Here is a 20,294-nt window from a genome sequence, read left to right as displayed (position 1 = left end):
TGTAGCACCACATTTCAAAAGCTTCTAGTCTCTTCTTGTCTAAACTATTTATCGTCCATGTTTTACTTCCAGACATGGCTACTCTCCATACAAATTCTTTCAGAAACTACTTCCTGACACTTAAATCTACACTCGATGTTAACAAATTTCTGTCCTTTCCTTGCCATTGCCAGTCTACATTTTATATCCTCTCTACTTCGACAATCATCAGTTATTATGCGCCCCAAATAGCAAAAGTCCTTTACTACTTTAAGTGTCTCATTTCCTAATCTAATTCCCTCAGCATCACCCGCCTTAATTCGACTACATTCCATTATCGTCGTTTTGCTTTTGTTGATGTTCATCTTATATCCTCCTTTCAAGACACTGTCCATTCCGTTTAACTGCTCTTCCAGGTCCTTTGCTGTCTCTGACAGAATTACAATGTCATCGGCGAACCTCAAAGTTTTTATTTATTCTCCATGGATTTTAATTCATACTCCGAATTTTTCTTTTGTTTCCTTTACTGCTTGCTCAGTATACAGATTGAACAAAATCGGGGATAGGCTACAACCCTGTCTCACTCCCTTCGAACGAGCTGCTGCTACGGTCGCAGGTTCGAATCCTGCCTCGGGCATGGATGTGTGTGATAAAGTTAGGTTAGTTAGGTTTAAATAGTTCTAAGTCTAGGGGACTGATGACCTCAGATGTTAAGTCCCATAGTGCTTACAGCCATTTGAACCATTTCACTCCCTTCCCAACCACTGCTTCCCTTTCATGGCCCTCGACTCTTATAACTGCCATCTGGTTTCTGTATAAATTGTAAATAGCCTTTAGCTCTCTGTATTTTACCCCTGCCACCTTCAGAATTTGAAACAGAGTATTCCAGTCAACACTGTCAAAAGATTTCTCTAAGTCTACAAATACTAGAAACGTAGGTTTACCTTTCCTTAACTTATCTTCTAAGATAAGTCGCAGGGTCAGTATTGCCTCACGTGTTCCAACATTTCTACGAAATCCAAACTGATCTTCCTCGAGGTCGGCCTCTACCAGATTTTCCATTCGTGTGTAAAGAATTTGCGTTAGTATTATGCAGCCGTGGCTTATTAAACTGATTGTTCGGTAATTTTCACATTTATCAACACCTGCTTACTTTGGGGTTGGAATTATTATATTCTTCTTGAAGTCTGAGGGTATTTCGCCTGTCTCATACATCTACCAGATGGTGGAGTTCTGTCAGGGCTGGCTCTCCCAAGGCTGTCAGTAGTTCTAATGGAATGTTGTCTACTCCCGAGGCATTGTTTCGACTTAGATCTTTCAGTGCTCTGTCAAACTCTTCACGCAGTATCATATCTCCCATTTCATCTTCATCTACATCCTTTTCCATTTCCATAATATTGTCCTCAAGAACATCGCCCTTGTATTGACCCTCTATATACTCCTTCGACGCCGGCCGCGGTGGTCTAGCGGTTCTAGGCTCTCAGTCCGGAACCGCGCGACTGCTACGGTCGCAGGTTCGAATCCTGCCTCGGGCATGGATGTGTGTGATGTCCTTAGGTTAGTTAGGTTCAATTAGTTCTAAGTTCTAGGGGACTGATTACCACAGATGTTAAGTCCCATAGTGCTCAGAGCCATTTGAACCAGCCATACTCCTTCCACATTTCTGCTTTCCCTTCTTTGCTTAGAACTGGGTTTCCATCTGAGCTCTTGATATTCATACAAGTGGTTCTCTTTTCTCCAAAGGTCTCTTTAATTCTCCTGTGGGCAGTACCTCTCTTACCCCCTAGTGAGGTATGCCTCTACATATTTAAATTTGTCCTCTTGCCATCCCTTCTTAGCCATTTTGCACTTCCTGTCGATCTCATTTTTGAGACGTTTGTATTCCTTTTAGCCTGCTTCATTTTATGCATTTTTATATTTTTTCCTTCCATCAATTAAATTCAATATATCTTCTGTTACCCAAGGATTTCTACTAGCCCTCGTCTTTTTACCTACTTGATACTCTGCTGCCTTCACTATTTCATCCCTCAAAGCTACCTATTCTTCTTGTACTGGATTTCTTTCCCCCATTGTTGTCAATGGTTCCCTAATGGTCTCCCTGAAACTCTCTATAACATCTGGTTCCTTCAATTTATCCAGGTCCCATCTCCTGAATCAGTACAATACAAATCAATACAAATATAAAATTACGCTAAGTGAGTCTCTACAATATTTTCTTTAGCGTTCATTGCTCCGTCTACAACAAACTGACCACGATAGAGCACTAGCTGAGCTGTATTTATTGTTTATTTATCGGTGTTTTGTGTACATATGTTGCAGCCTATACCATTGAATTATGTGGTACCTCTGATGATTAAAACATATTTGTGTCAGTACGAACACAGATTATTCACGGGCACGTCGTCGAGGCCCTAAAGGCCAAATGAATGTCTACCCGCTGCCGTGTCATCCTCCGCCTTGCGGTTTCATGCGGGTGCGGTACGGAGAGGCATATGGTCAGCACACTACTCTCCCGGCTAGTTTGCAGAATTTTCAGACCGCTCAGTCGCTACTAATCGGTCACGTATCTCCCCAATTGGTGTCACGAGGCTGAATGCACCCCGTACCAGTCCTCCTACGAAGGAATCGAAGTGAGGCAATTATCACATTACGAGTTTACTCACAAGCAAAACTGAGTTCGTTTAGGGTAACAGTGATAGAAATAGTTTCTGTGAACAGTGTCTGAAAGTATGGAGTACTTGAAAAACTGCTTTCTCTTTTCGTCGGTAAGATAAATAGCTATAGCTTCTTTCGGTCATCGATAATTTTGATACTATCGTTGTACTGACGATGATTATCCAACACTTCATTTTAAGCGTTGACAATGATTTGACCGTGGTGATTGTTTATTTCCTAAGTGATACTATGTCACCTAATTAAACTGCAGAAAATGAATTATTTGAGACTGTTATTGAAGGCATATGACAGTTATCTGTCCCACCAAAAATTATCCGCCGGAAAAAAATGTAATAAAAATCATAGAACAATACACAGAATATGTGGAAACTACAAACAGGCCGGCTGGTGTGGCCGTGCGGTTCTAGGCGCTTCAGTTTGGAACCGCGAGACCGCTACGGTCGCAGGTTTGAATCCTGCCTCGGGCATAGATGTGTGTGATGTCCTTAGGTTAGTTAGGTTTAAGTAGTTCTAAGTTCTAGGGGACTGATGACAACAGAAGTTAAGTCCCATAGTGCTCAGAGCCATTTGAACCATTTTTTGAACTACAAACAGGGCTTTGGAAAAGATCGATTTTGTATGCACCACTGCTGATATTCGCTCATCGTCCAAGAGCAGCTATCTGGCTCTAAAGGCTCATCGGTCTGATCATGAAACATTTGGACGAAAAAGTTTAGCTCTGGCTTACAGGAGATTTAAGGAAACACGCAGATACGACAAAAGAGCTGAACAGATAGTGGTAATTTATTTTGAATTTGATTAAAGCTGACAAAAATCGTTAAAACTATTACCGACGATGGATAAAATATAGTCAAAGCTTTCAAAATATGTGAAAAAGATTCGGATACAGAGACAAATGAAAGAGATTCGGCTCATATTCAAAATACTGAAGCTGTGCATGATAATGTATTTGCTGTTGTTGTTGTTGTTGTTGTTGATAATGATGATGATTATGCGTTAAGTCTAAGAGACATCTGAAGATTTTGCGTAGTTGCAATTGCGTAATCATGAGAGATGCGCCACACACATACATTTCATTTAATAGCGTAAAGAGATGTGAGTAAGGTCAAATCTCAAACTAATTCGTACAAAAACTTTGATACAGCCATGTCAAAATGTCAGGCATTTGGAATATGTACTCAAGGTCTCCCAAAGTTTCTAAAATCTGAATGAGATTTTCACTCTGGAGATTAGTGTGCGCTGATATGAAACTTCCTGGCAGATTAAAACTGTGTGCCGGACCGAGACTCGAACTCGTAACCTTTGCTTTTCGCGGATAAGTGCTCTACCATCTGAGCTATCCAAGCTTTCTAAAACCTATTTACAATCAACTGGAAAATCCCCTACCTATTCATGTCCAACAAAACGTAATTCATACAGTAATTGTATTCAGGATCTACTCACATTCGAGGATACTCTAAATGAATTTTCAAGGAAACTTGGATTAGCAACTTTAAAAAAAAATTAAATACAGTTTCTTAATGAAGACATAAGCTGTTTAAAACCTGTTGCTAAAGGCATCAGAAGTTCAGAAGGTGACAAAGATGTCTACTATGGATGTATTCTGCCAGAACTAATGAGAATGCAAAGAATGCTAAGCAGGTATTATGGTATGCTGAGAGAAGTTAATAGAGAAAGTGTTAATAGGGGTTTTTAGACATTGCATAAATTAGAGGAACCAAAAAACGAAGGATAGAATATTGGTATGCATATCCCATCCTTTTTCAAAATGAAATGGGTACCGAAGGCTAGCAGAGAATACCTTAAAGAACTGTTTATTTCAGAAGTTCGGAAGATGGAAGAAGAAAAAAAAAGATGGAAGAACTTGCAACAACCTGATAGAGAAAGAGACAGGGTTGAATCTTATTAGATGTGTGTTTAGGACTCTTATTCTTCTGTATCCAGTGGTAGTATCCACATTACAATAGAGCTGTAAACACTACCATCATTAAAAGATAATGACAACTGTTTAGCTTCCTCGAACAGGTATCCAACTCTAAAAACAGACTTTTCATTAAGTATAATAATTATGTACCTAGTTCTGGTCCTGCTGAACGACTGTTTTCCTTTCGTGGAATGATAATGAGAACACACAGCCGGAACACGAAATATGACATGTGAAATGCTCATTGACTAGAGGTATTTTATTTGAATAAAGGTATTTTGAATGTATGTATTTTGCATTTTGTATTAAAATATTTTCTTTTAAAACCATTTTGCATTTAAATTTGATAGAAACAAAGTAACCAAGAATTTTCTATTTAAATTTTAATGCTTTTAATAAACTATATTCCACATATCCACCAGAGTCCATTAATATTGTTCGTATTTAACGATGTTACCAGGCCTTGTTGGGTATATATGGGACGAGAACAGCGTCAGATGTTGAGTAACTGGTGTGAAGTACACGGAGATGCCACGTACTTGTCTGACACCACGATATCACCATCTGACAGAGTTTGAATGGAGCCTCTTCGTGGAACCTCTTTTGGCCGACTTGTCGGTTCATGTAACATCCAGATTTGTGGGGCATTCGGATGTGACAGTGGCCCAATGTTGCACTGCATGGAAACGTGAGGGCCGCATAAAGTTTCCGATCCACCACATCTGGCCATCACAAGAAAGGACTGATGTTACGTGCACCAAGCATATCATAACCCGGATTAGGAATTACTGTCCTTGCCTAGGTTGCCGTGACTGGGATGAACAGAGTACTGCTGAATGGTGTAGCGTTGTGTTCAGTGATGAACCATAGTCTTGCACTACTCTGTATGACCATTGTCGGTGAGTATGGCGGCGACCTGGGGATGGCACTCATTCTTTCAATATTGTGGAGAGGCGCAGCGGTGTCACTGCTGGCGGCGTGGTGTGGGGAACTATCGGGTACGACTTCAGGTCACGGCTGGTAGTGACTGAAAGAACTCCGACGGCACAACGATTCTTCATTGACACACTGCATTCTCCTGTGCTACCTCTCGTGCGACACTATCGTGGTGCCAATTTTCAAGAGGCCAATAGTCGTCCTAACATGACATGTGTCACTGTGAACAGTCTGGGTGTTGTGGAGGTACCCTTGTCGCCAGCAATACTCCCAGATCTGCCCACCATAGAACATGTGTGGAACCAGCTCGGATGTCAGTTCTGTCCCGGTGACCGTATCCAGGATATCAAGGGTCATTTACAACAGTTGGGGATCAGCTAGCCTCAGGGGAAGATAAAACAGCTTTAAGACACTCTTCGCGGCCGAATTAGTGCATGAACCAGGATTAGAAGTTTCGGCCTTTGGAAGCAGGTCATTTTCAGATGGATATGAAACTTGTGCTATTAAAAAAAAACATAAAAAGATCATTTTCATATCCAGTTGAAAATGGCCTGCCTGTAAAGGCCGAAACAGGCCATGGACTTAATACTGATAAGTGGGCTGATACTGGCAAGCTCTTTCTAAATCTGACTCTATTGTATCACCGAAATAACATCACATTCATTTTCAATCCGTGATGTATCTTTCTCATCTTCTGTGTGCTTCACTTTTTTTGCTAGGTAGCGTAGTAAGTAGTAATACATCACAACAGCATATCGCGGTAACAAATAAGAAATGCAGTTCTTTTAGTTTATTGAAAAAAAAAGATAAGGATTAGTAAAAAACTATCAATTTGTTCTAAAATAATATTGTAACTTTATCTCCTGCTTGTATGACGACTTGTTTAAGGTAGAGATAAACCAATACGTAGACATAGCGCTATCACCTGACTAGCAGTGCATAGTAAGTTATAAAAGCTATACGTGGGGATAGTCAATCATTTATATGTGCAGGCTACAATTTCTTGAAAAGTTCATTAACATTTTGTGATTTGTGCCACATTCTGATAAGACGATTGCGGTCATATTACTGAGAAATTTGTGTTGCGATTTGATTAGTACATGGCTTGTGACACGACTCATACGGAAAAAAAATGTGAATTAAATAACCTTCTGATTAAGAGTCGCGCGAATAGCTTGAGGAGCCTCTGGCAGATATGGGGTTGATGAAGAAATTCCTGTAATGTTCGTTAGTTATCGCCTACCACATGTCCAATCCTCAAACCACTAAGTTCTGGGCGGTTGGGAGGGGTGGGGGTGGGGGTGTGGGGGGGGGGGGTGTGGAGGGGTGGAACAAACTGCATGAGGCGAAAGTTCACGGAGGAGTTAGGACACTCTGAAATCTCTTATCAGTAAGTGCCTGTTGTGTATTTTGTCCTTTGCATGAAGGTCAACATTTTTGATTGACTTTGTGCGATGGTATGCAGAGATAGTTGACTGAGATTTCATACGACTAAGTGGCAGGCCCCTTTACGATTATGTCTGCAAGATGAATGTCAATATTCTTCCATATCCACCCCTGCAAGGCCTGAGTGAAGGGATTCGCACAGCATTACTGGGCGTGTGTTCGGATGGAGGATATGATGCAGAGGATTGGAGATGCTCGAACACGAACTGTAGAACGAAAATTTTTGCAACCGGAAGTGATGATATTATATTTTCTGTCGGACACAATGACAAAATTTTAATATATGACCAGATGTACAGAAAGCGAAAAACATAAAAGCCGAATAAAAAACGTGGAATTTAAAAATCAGTTCTCTTCTAGTTGATGAATCATACCTTGATATAAATATAAAATAAATTATGGCCCATACCGGTGGATCAGCACGTGGAACATGTGAATTAAAATTAATGAAAAGCCATTTCATTAGCGAATAGAACATTTATTAAGTTCACGATCGGTTTCGGCATTTGAAAGTAGGCCATTTTCAGGTGGATATGAAACTTGTGCTGTTAAGAAGAAAAATAAAATGATCATTTGGCATTGCCTCTCAAAATCAGTTTCCCTGTCCACTTGAAAATGGCCTGCTTGTTAAGGCCGAAACCGGTCATGGACTTAATAAACTTCCTGTTGTAACTGAAGCGAGTTTAATAAACTGAGCACAACTGCGGAATAACACAACTCTCTGTACATGTATAAAGTACTTAAGATGAGTTTTCATAGTAACTAAAAGTCCAGAAGAAGGGGAATAAGCTGTACATAGCCTCTTCTTGCACTTCCAGCGCTACATGCGCGCGTCCTCTACACGTGAGTTCAAAATGAGTAAGCAGTTTTCTTTGTAATTGTATTGTCACCATTGCCAAGCGGAAGATGTATGAAAATTATAAAATTGTATGTTAAGTAATATATATTGTAAAAGGACAGAACATGCAACATAAAATAACGTGCCTAAAAACAAACAAAAAAGTTTTTAAGGTGACAATACATAACATTATTTTTCATGATTTTTTCTATATTAGGGCAGATAAAAAAAGTAGGATTTAAGAGTTGCAACTATACGCAGCTGCAATTTTCGCATGTAAGAGTAAATATAGTAGAATATTATGTGAAATGTTGGTACGCTGGACTCGCATTCTGCAGGATGACGGTTCATATCCGCGTCCCGTAATATTGATTGAGGATTTCCTTGATTTCCTGAAATCGCTTCAGGCAAATTTCGGTATAGTTCCTGTGAACGGGCACAGCCGATTTCCTTCCCCATCCTTAGAACACTCCAAGCTTGTACTCCGTCTCTAAGACGCCGATGTCGGTGAGACATTAAACCCTAATCTTCCTTCCTTCTTTCAACGACTGGTGGCAGTCTCCTTCCCGCTGCAGGCTGTTTACGGAAATGGGACCAAACTGTTAAGGTCATCGGTTCCTAAGCTTACACACTACTTAATCTAACTTAAACTAACTCACACTAAGGACAACACACACACCCATGCCCGAGGGAGGACTCGAACCTCCGACGGGGCGAGCCGCGCGGACCGTGACAAGGCGCCGAGACCGCTCGGCTACCCCTCGCGGACAGGCTGTTTACGTTGCTGGTCGTTTGCATGGCTACGTCGACGCGACTCAGAAAGAATGGCACAAAGCCTCACTGCGGCATACGGAGCGTTTAAGGTTGATGGCGACTCGCAGGGTGCAGGAAGGCCGTGAGTTACTGAGCACGTAGTCTCCAAGAATAATGGGCTCAAATTTCACAGATTTTTATACTGGCGCAAATTTTACTAGGTGCGTGTTTCATGTATCTGTATATACGAGGTGCTGACGCCAGTAACGGTGCCGAGATGGCCTAATAAGCAACTTTGGACCACGGTATCAGGGTAACTCGACAATGGCCATCGTCTGAGGAGTCGAGCCACGAGTCTTCTAGTGGGATTCACTAGTAACAGACAACTCTAAGGAGACAAGGCGTAACCCTTGCAGACTGCACTACGATAGCACAATAAGCTGCCCTGTACCACTCAATCCATATTTCTGGCATGCAGTAGCGAAAAGGGCGTACTGGGCAGCATAAAATATGCAGTATAGTTTCATTTAAGCGTCCTCGGCAGTTACTCCTCGGACTCAGCGAGAGTAATCCTGTTAACTCGATTATTAATTGTACTCAAAAGATAAACACGGGAATAATCGGCAAAGGTGTTGTGTCACGCGGCGGCGTGGGACTAATTAGTGCAAAATCATTCAAATGGCTCTGAGCACTATGGGACTTAACATCTGAGGTTATCACTACCCTAGACTTAGAACTAATTAAACGTAACTAACCTAAGGACATCACACCCATCCATGCCCGAGGCAGGATCCTAGCCTGCGACCGCAGCAGCGCTGTTCCGAACTGAAGCGCCTAGAACCTCTCGGCCACAACGGCTGGCAACTAACTAGTATTCGATTCCCTTTGTGGCCACCACGAATTTCCTTGGCAGACCGCACGGAATTTACCGATAAAATTATCGGAATCGACACCTTCCCAGAATGGAGGGTAACGGGCATTCTCTGATAGACTGAAAATGTGTAGTAGTGGTTTTACAAAAGCATTCTGTGTAGTTACTCATGCAATGTTGTGAGAGGAATGTTGCCGATAAGAGTACCTTGTTCACAATGGAGACATGGTGCAACTGCTGGGGAAATCTTCTCAGGTGTCGGGCCACGCATGGTAGTCACTAGTTCCCTTTGGAACAGATCTACCATATCCCTGCTTTTGCGTCCCAAGCTAAAGGCGTCGTCAAATAGTAAGAGATGTGTGAAAGAGGTAATGCGTAAGCCTTCTCGACGATTAGCCGTCCAACATGGTGATAGAGTTGCACCAGCAGCGAGTAGTGATGTATTCATAAGAACAATGCTGTGACTCGGGGAAACTTGGGTATAAATGGACTAAAGCATAGTGAGCCTGAGAGAACCTGGTTTCAACAGTGGGGAGATCTGGCCAACTGCACCCCGAAATCTTCTATGGGCTACAGTTCGACGCGGTACTCAAAAAGCACAGTTACATCGATTCAGTGGTGCAGTGTGACTTGTCCTAGGTGGCGCAACCTCCAAACTAGTGGTCCTAAAAGGAACGGCCACATGCACAAGCTTGGCAGACCGTGACTTAGTGCGCTTCTCCAAGTGGAGGTCTGTTCGCTTCCAACGGGGTACTTTTTCTTCGCCCAAGTACCAACTGGTGGCGGAGGTTAAAGCTTGTTGTAGATATAAGAAACGACCAGATTAGATGTTCAGTATGGAAATACTGAAATATTACAATGCAGTGTCAGTTATATAACTAACAAAAAACAGCACGCTCAACAATTTTACATCTGTGTCTCTCCTTATTGCTTGGGTACTGAGAGCCGATAGTACACTCAACGACTCAAATAAAATCGAGATATTATTCAGGCCTAGAGGCATGAAGAATTGGAGAGTTCGCATGAAGGCTATTTACCTTTGGGGTATAGAGGTGCGTGTTCCGAAGGAAGGAGTAAGACCGTTCTCCTTGGAGTCCAGAATAAAAGAAGACGCAACCTATATATGATTGATCAGTTATCTTCGCCGCGCCAGAAAATGTTTTAACAGCTTAAGGTCATTGCTTTTGCACAGTTTCGTGAATATTTTGTTGATTTTCAGCATTTAAAATTTGGGGAGTGAATGGAAGCTACTCGAAGTGAGCATCTGAGAAAAAGGACTTTGAAACTGCTGCTTTCAGCCATTGCACAGAGAACTTTCATCGCTTGATTTAGTGTCGGATGAGTCCTACGTGCGCATACCACGTCAGTCGAGTGGCATATTTTAGTTCCAGGATTCGTCCTCTAAAGGTTATTGGTATTGTACGTGTTCCAGTTTCATCTGCGCAACAAGGTGCTGTGCATGTTGACGAGTAAACACTATCACTCGGGATTTTCTAGGTAATTTGTTGTTACAGTTTTTGCAAGTTAACTGGCAAGTAACATGGTGGCACGAACTGGTCCATGGAAGACATCTTGGAGAGGCCTGGACGTTGAGTAGACAGCTATATCGTCTGAATACTGAAACGGCTGTTAAGGGGTTAAGGTAAAGAAGTTTCAGTACTAGCAGTGTTTATGATCTACAATACTTGGCTGAGGACCACCAGATAAGGGACGCTTTGAACATACTTCTTGTGAAGCAGGCGGTTAGTTCTTGAGATAACAGATTCAGAAAATTTAAAATACGAAACTTATGTATTAGTATAGACAAGTGTAGGGGAGAGTGCTGAACATTGGAACACTTACCACACTTTTCCATCTAGCCAGCTCTATAATACGAGAGGCATATTTGTCTTCTCGGTCAATGTAGGACAAAAAATGCCGACTTTGTTGTGGGACATAGTGGAATATCACAATTTCAGCCCTTATGGTATTATGAAGTTCCGTTAGATGTGTCGCTGTACATAACATTCAAAATGGCGTCTGTAACGGAGATGCAATTCAAGCAGAGAGCTGTCACTGACTTTCTTTAGGCGGAAAACCAGAGCATCGCATATATTCGTTGGCACTTGCGGAATGTCTGTGGAGACCTAGTAATGAACAAAAGCACGGTGAGTAGTTGATCGAGGCGTCTATCATAGTTGCAACAAGGTCACGCAAACCTGTCTGGTTCCCCGCTTGCCGGCCGACAGTACACAGCTGTGACTCATGCGATGATGAATGGTGGAGCACAATCAAACTTCTCGCTGCATAACTGGACGTCTCTCCTGGTAGTTCTGACACACGCGTCCACCAGATGGGATACTCAAAGGCGTGTGCCCGCTGGTTTCCTAGCCGCCTAACAGAAGACCAGAAAGTGCAACTAAGGGCCGTTTGTGGAGTATTGCTTGCTCGTTACGAGGCTGATCGTGACAATTCTTTATCGAACATAGTCACAGGCGATGAAACATTGGTCAGCACTGCGAACCGGAAACAAAACAGCAGTCCGTGGATAGGTGCCACACCATCTTTCCTTCGAAGTAAAGTTCAAAGCCGCACCCTCAGCCGGTAAAGTCATGGAGACGATCTTCTGGATCTCTGAAGGGGTTATTCTGTATGATGTCCTCCCTCATGGTGTAACGAACAACTCTGAAGTGTACTCTGCTCTTCTCAATAAACTGAAGAAACGACTTCAACGTGTTCGTCGCCACAAAAATGCAAACCAACTTCTTTTTCTTTATGACAATGCAAGGCCTCACACAAATCTGCGCACCCAAGGGTAGATCAGAAAGCTTCACGGGACTGTTCTTCCTCACCCATTGTACAGTCCTGATATCGAACCTTCCGACATCCATCTATCTGGCCCAATGATGGATACACTCCGCAGGATGATGGGGAGACCTTGACTCCGACGTGTTTGTGCATGCTTGTCTCCCACATGCTCTGCCCCTAGAACAACTTCGCTGTGTCATTATGTGAGTGTGAAGAGCGGACGTGTTTAGTGATTGGTTGAATATAATACAAAATGGCGCTCACGAAACATTATGCGCAGAACAATTCACGGGAAACGTGTGCGGAGCGGTTTGCGCAGTAAGTTAAGGCTAGAAGTGTTTTGGAAAAACCTGTCTTACGTCTTACAGGTCTTGGGTCTATGGGCGTGAGCTTCTTGTTGTTGTAATCTTCAGTCCAAAGATTGGTTTGGTGCAGTTCTCCACGCTTGACTACCCTGTGCAAGCCTCTTCATCTCCGAGTAACTACTGCAACCTACATCCTTCTAATTCTGCTTACTGTATTAATCTCTTGGTCTCCCTCTACGATTTTAACTCCCCGCGCTTCCCTTCAGTACTAAATTGGTGATCCCTTCATGCCTCAGAATGTGTCCTAACAACTGATCCCTTCTTCTAGTCATGTTGTGCCACATATTTCTCTTCTCCCCAATTATATTTAGTACCTCCTCATTAGTCATGTGATCTACCCCTCTAATCTTCAGCATTCTTTTGTAGCACCACATCTCAAAAGCTTCCATTCTCTTCTCGTCTAAACTGTTAAGTGTCCATGCTTTACTTCCATACATGGCTACACTCCCATAAAAATACTTTCAGAAAGGACTTCCTGACACATAAATCTATACTCGCTGTTAACAAATTTCTCTTCTTCAGCAACGCTTTTCTTGTCATTGCCAGTATACGCTTTATATCCTCCCTACTTCATCCATCATCAGTTATTTTGCTTCCAAGTTAAGAAAACTCATCTGCTACTTCAGCTGGTTCATTAACTAATCTAATTCATTTCCTAATCTAATTCAGCAATATCTGATTCAGTTAGACTACATTCTATTATCCTCGTCTTGCTTTTGTTAATGTTCATCTTATATCCTCCTTTCAAGACACTGTCCATTCCGTTCAACTGCTCTTCCAAGTACTTTGCTGTGTCTGATAGAGTTACAATGTCATCGGCAAACCTCAAAGTTTTTATTTCTTCTCCCTGGACTTTAATTTCTACTCCAAATTTTTCTTTTGTTTCCTTACTGCTTGCTCAATACACAGATTGAGTAACATCTGGGACAGGCTAGAACCCTGTCTCACTCTCTTCTCAACCACTGCTTCCCTTTCGTTCCCCTCGACTCTTATAACTGGCTCCTGGACTCTGTACAAATTGTACACAGCCTTTCGCTCCCTGTATTTTACCCCTGCCACCTTTAGAATTTGAAAGAGAGTATTTCAGCCAATATTGCCAAAAGATTTCTCTAAGTCTACAAATGCTGTAGACTTAGGTTTGCCTTTCCTTAACCCATCTTCTATGAGAAATAGTACGGTCAGTATTGCCTCGCGCGTTCCTACATTTCCCGGAATCCAAACTGATCTTCCCCGAGGTCGGCTTCTACCAGTTTTTCCATTCTCTTGTAAAGGATTCGTGTTAGTATTTCGCATTCGCGACTTATTAAACTGATAGTTAGGTAATTTTCATATCTGTCAGCACATGCTTTCCTTGGAATTGGAATTATTATATTCTTCTTGAAGTGTCAGGGTATTTCGCCTGTCTCATACATCTTGCTCACCACATGGAAGAGTTTTTTCATGGCTGGCTTTCCCAAGGGTATCAGTAGCTCTAACGGATGTTGTCTGTTCCCGGGGTCTTTCAAAATGGTTCAAATGGCTCTGAGCACTATGGGACTTAACTAATGTGGTCATCAGTCCCCTAGAACTTAGAACTACTTTAACCTAACTAACCTAAGGTCATCACACACATCCATGCCCGAGGCAGGATTCGAACCTGCGACCGTAGCAGACGCGCGGTTCCGGACTGCGCGCCTAGAACCGCTAGACCACCGCGGCCGGCTCCCGGGGTCTTGTTTCGACTTAAGTCTTTCAGTGCTTTGTCGAATTCTTCTCGCAGTATCATGTCTCCCCTCTCATATTCACTTATTTACTCTTTCCATAATATAGCCCTCAAGTACATCCCCTGTATTTGCTCCTTCCACCTTTTCTGCTTTCCCTTCTTTGCTTAGGACTGGTTTTCTATCTGAGCTCTTGGTATTCATACAGGTGGTTCTCTTTCCTCCAAAGGTCTCTTTAATTCTCCTGTAGGCAGCATCGGTCTTACTCCTAGAGGTATATACTTTTTGCATCCTTACATGTGTCCTCTAGCCATTCCCACGTAGCCATTTTGCACTTCCTGTCGATCGCATTTTTAGACGTTTGTATTCCCTTTCGCCTGTTTCATTTATTGCATGTTTATATTTTCTTCTTTCATCGATTAAATTCAATGTCTCTTGTGTTACCCAACGATTTCTGCTAGCCCTCGTCTTTTTATCTACTTGGTGCTCTGCTGCCTTAACTCTCAAAGCTACCCATTCTTCTTCTACTGTATTTCTTTCCCCTGTTCTTGTCACTCGTTTCCTATTTCTCCCTCTGAAACTCTCTACAACCTCTGGTTCTTTCAGTTTATACAGTTCCCACCTCCTTAAATTCCTGCCTTTTTGCAGTTTCTTTAGTTTTAATGTGCGGTTCATAACCAATAAATTATGGTCAGAGTCAACATCTGACCTGTAAATGTCTTACAGCTTAAAAACTGGTTCCGAAATCTCTGTCTTACCATTATATATTCAATCTGAAACCTTCCGGTGTCTCCAGGTCTCTTCCACGTATACAACCTTCTTTCATGACTTTAAATCAAGTATTAGCTATGATTAAATTATGCTCTGCGCAAAATTCTTACAGGTGCCTTTCTCTTTCATTCCTTCCCCCCATCCTTATTCATCTACTACTTTTCCTTCTCTACTATCGAATTCCAGTCCCCCATGATTATTAAATATTCGTCTCCCTTTATTATCTGAATTATTTCTGTTATAAAATCATACATTTCCTCAGTCTCCTCCTCATCTGCGAAGCTAGTTGGCTCATAAACTTATACTACTGTATTGGGTATGGGCTTCGTGTCTATCTTGACTACGATAATGCGTTTACTATGCTGTTCATAGTTGCTTATCCGTGTTCCTATTTTTTTATTCGTTGTTAAACCCACTCCTGCATTACCACGATTTGATTTTGTGTTTATAGTTCTGTATTAACCTGATCAGAAATCCTGTTCCTCCTGCCACCGAACTTCACTAATTCCCACTATACCTAACTTTAATCTATCCATTTCCGTTTTTAAATTTTCTAACCTACCTGTCCGTTTAATGGATCTGACATTGCTCGCTCCGATATGCAGAACGCCAGTTTTGTTTCTCCTGATAACGACGTCCTCGTTAATAGTTCCCGAATGGGGGACTATTTTACCTCCGGTATATTTTATCCAAGAGGATGAGATCATTATTTAACCCTACAGTAGAGCTGCGTGCCCTCGTGAAAAATTACGGCTGTAGTTTCCTCTTGCTTTGAGCCTTTCGCAGTACCTGCAGAGCAAGGCCGTTAGCGTTGATGTTACAAGGCCAGATCAATCAACCATCCAGAGTGTTGCCCCTGCAACTACTGAAAAGGCTGTTGACTCTCTTCAGGAGCCACACGTTTGTCTGCCCTGTCAACAACTATCCCTCCGTTGTGGTTCCAACTACGATACGGCTATCTGTATCGCTGAGGCACGCAAGCCCCCCACCAAGGGTAAGGTCCATGGTTCATGGAGGATGGGGGGATGGGAGCTTATGCTCTATGAATTCAAACTGTTATTATATAATCGAATGAGTATAAACCAATGTTTCTGTGGATTAGTATACGCATTTCAGATTTATTGTGGACCGAATATGTTTCTGCTATTAGGGGTAGTAACAGTTTCTTCTTTGGTCGCTCCTTTCTCCATTGCGTCGCGCGCATCAAGATATCCGAGTCAGTGCTCATTCTGTAAGAAATGTTGATACTCTTTGTCCGGTTAGAGGTAGGTACTTCGGCAAGAGCGTGTGTGTATGACACTGATTTTTCCTTATGTATTCATGTAGCAAATAATTTTTTTTTACACATCCATGTAGAAAAAAGGTTATCCGAGACATGTGAGTAACCGAAATTGCAGTGGTTGTCGCGTCGTACAGCGGGTTAGTACACCACCGTTGCCCGGGGTGTCCTCATACACGTCTTTGCTGCCCATGTGGGTTCAGTTGGAAGCGGGACTCATCACTGAAGACAACTATATTCCAGTTAATGAGGTTCCAGGCCGAAGATGTGTCTGCAGACGCCTCGGACAGCTGTGTCGCCGGCCATGTGACCTCACATCCAAGAGTGACGGTCTAGGGTGTCATATCTTTTCATAGCAGGACCCCTTTGGTTATCATCCGTGGAACCCTCACAGCACAGCGGTACGTCGAAGATATTGTATGCCCCGTATTGTCGCCCTTCATGGCAAGCCATCCTGCGATTACATTTCAACAAGATAATGCCCGCCCGCTCACGGCAAGAGCTTGCACTGCTTGTCCTCGTGCTTGCCAAACCCTGCCTTTGCCAGCAAGGTCGCCGGATCTGTCTCCAAATGATAACGTTTGCATCATTATAGGCAGGGCCCTCCAGGCATATCGGTATTTTGATGATCCAACGCGCCAGTAGGTCAGGTTTGGCACGATATCCCTCAGGAGGACATTCAACAACTGTATGAATGCCAAGACGAATAACTGCTTTCATAAGGGTCAGAGGTGCACCAACGTGTTAGTGACTTGCTCAGTCTGTGAAACTCTTTCTCTTTAATATATCATTCATTTTTTCTGAAATTGTAATTATTTGTTTATCTGTAGATATGTATCACAGATACCGATTTCCGTCCCATTCGAATAACTCCTTCGTGGTACCTCGTTTCTTTTTTTCTTTTGTTGTCTTGGAGTGTATTTTAGAGATTGTTTTTGTTATAATTATTTTGTAAATCCCGAGGATGCAAAACATAACTTTTAAAACAAGCACGTTCTTAAACTTTGCCGGCCGCGTTAGCCGAGCGGTTCTAGGCGCTTCAGTCTAGAACCACGTGACTGCTGCGGTCGCAGGTTCGAATCCTGCCTCGGGCATGGATGTATGTGATGTCCGTAGGTTGGTTAGGTTTAAGTAGTTCTAAGTTCTAGGGGACTGATGACCTCAGATGTTAAGTCCCGTAGTGATCAGAGCCATTTTTTTCTGAAACTTTGCGAAACTTCCTGGCAGATTAAAACTGTGTGCCGGACCGAGTCTCGGTTTTAATCTGCCAGGAAGTTTCATAGCAGCGCACACTTCGCTACAGAGTGAAAATCTTATTCAGGCACGTTCTATTCTACTCCACTGACAAAACGAGAAAATTATCCGGATGCGATGACCTCATAATTCAGAAGATGTTCGATCTCGTGAAAGGAAAAACAGTTCATATTTGTGTTTCAAACAGACACACTTGTATCTTGCGGAATTTAGAACAGGTACCTTATTTCGTTATAGCCTTAGAAAAACGCCGTTGTCCCCCACACACATTCCGGCCTGTCCTGCTGAATAATGCCGTGAGGCCCCAGATGCTGCAGGGCTAATTGGCGGGAAGCTCGCCAGCTGCGGAAGCCCGCGACCGGTTGGCCCTGAGAAGAAGATGCGGCGATGGACTTTCACTCTCATCTGCATAGCCGGAGCCGTGTACACTCCGGCGCGCTACAAACTTGCGACACACGCAACCCTCCGGCAGGTAGCTGCCGAGCGTTCTCGCACTCTCATCGGCCTCTGCAGTTTGCTTAGCACGTCAAACAAATCCCCTGAGCTAACACACACCCAATATGACTCAATTTGTACATTAGACCCTTGTAGAGTTCGCAATGCCTCGTGTTCGATGTGGGATACTACATGTCCTTGTTCTTTCTCTTCTACAGCATAATTGTGTCCATAATATCATCGTAATTATCATTAGGCACTTATACAATAAAATAATATTATCTCTCCAAGCAACACGTTGAGGTATTCCCTTAGCAGAAACTGCGATCTTGAGCAACTATCTGCAAGTTAGATCCAGCGATTTTCCGGATACCATTGTCCTATTGAGCTGATGGCCTTCTACTGAGTCTCCAACTGCAATATTGTTTACGTCCTACCTCTGCTCTTGGCAATGTGGCTGGCCAACTGGCATTTCAGAGCAAGTGGCCTCTCCTATGTGTCATTAAAGTAAGTAGAACGAACCTCATCTTATGTAAAACCCCTAATGACCTTTTAATATCACTTTGCGCATGCCTGAACGTTCTTCTGAAAAATTAATTCTGCGCCCAGGTGTTGCAGCACACGCAGAATTCACTGATTCTGAATTATTTTCTTCTGAACAACCGCCGTCTTAAATACGAATATTGGTGAATCATTCTCAAAAGTTCACCATCGTATTTTGATCTGACGACAGATATATTACCTTGTTTAATTCCTTCATAATCACGGCGCGCAGAAATTTTTTTCGAGTAAATGGATTTTATTATGAAACCAGAATTACGTCAATTAGCAAACACGCAATTTATAGTTCTTTTCATTTGGCAATGGATTTTGAAATGAGTATCACGAATACTAAAATTTTAATGCGGATCCCTCTTGGAATAGCGATATCTTAACACACAACAGTTCTATCTGAAGAGCTTCAAAAAAGGTATTACGTATCTGAAAGCACTGCGATCTTTTCATGATCAATAATTACTTTTTTATTACAACCCTTTAAATTCGTTTAACAAGTGATTTTTTGACCTTGTACTGCTAATGCAGTACGTAAAACATCATAAATTCATTCAGGTGCTTCATCAGTAAATGTGCGTCTCTGCATTTGCAGGGGGGATACGAACAGTTAATCACAAAAAGCAATATTAAGAAAAAGTTCAAAAAGGGCGCACAGCATCGCTTGACTACATAGCTATTTTAACGGAAATGTTTAGTTCACAATACAATTTTACAGAAAAATCCCACTGTTTTGGAGCAATAACTCTGGACAGTAAAGTTTACGCATATTTCCTCTGATGTTCCAAGACGGTTCGGATTTTGTTTTTCTGAACATTTTTGCATCCACACAGAAGCCACCGTAATGTGTGTGACGGACTGTACCACGTTTACCCATCTCATTCAGCCTTACCCTCCCTCTCAGGCCTGCTCACCTGGCATTCGTGAATGGTACTCGTGTTCGAGAGGACGACGGCTCAAATCCGCGTCCCGCTATCCAGATTTAGGTTTTCCGTGATTTCCCTATATCACTCCAGGTAAATTCTAGGGTGGTTCCTTTGAAAATGAACAACCGATTTCCTTATCCCTTCCTTGAAATATTCCGAGCTTGTGCTCCGTCTCTAATGACCTCGATGCCGACGGGACGTTAAATCCTAATCTTCTACCATTACTTCTTTCGTGAATAGTACGTGGGGAGAATGACTGTCGATAACCGACCGCGTAAGCTCCTACATCTGTAACGTTACTGGAATGGTCATTTTTCGAGATGTGTGTAGGAGAGCGTAATAAGTTGTTTGAATAACAGCTGTAAACGAAAGATGTGCATTCAACAGCCTGTTGTGAGCATGCAGTCTTAAGTGGAAGACATGTGACAGCAATGTGTCAATGTGGTGTCATAAATCACAACAGAGCAACATCTCTAAATGAAGTATTCGAGACATTCCAGAATGTTTTCAGAAGGAAAAAAGTGTGTACAAGGTTTAGTGCCGCACACTTTCACAAACAACGACGAGTGTACGCCTGACACGACGTTATTGAAATGTAAAACACTGACATACTTTTTTCTGGAAAAAATCGTCTCGAGTGTCGAAATCTTATGTTATCTATACGAACATATAATAAAACGAGTATGCGCAGAAGTTTCCATGACGGGTCAGCGACATTCAAGTCAGTGTGACGCACGAGTTGATAAACATCCCAAACAAGGACTTTTCTGACTGCTTCACATTAGATTAGATTAGATTAGAT

This window comes from Schistocerca cancellata, chromosome 4 (assembly GCF_023864275.1).
Source record: "Schistocerca cancellata isolate TAMUIC-IGC-003103 chromosome 4, iqSchCanc2.1, whole genome shotgun sequence".
Taxonomy (NCBI): Eukaryota; Metazoa; Arthropoda; class Insecta; order Orthoptera; family Acrididae; genus Schistocerca; species Schistocerca cancellata.
This window is presented reverse-complemented; position numbering follows the sequence as displayed.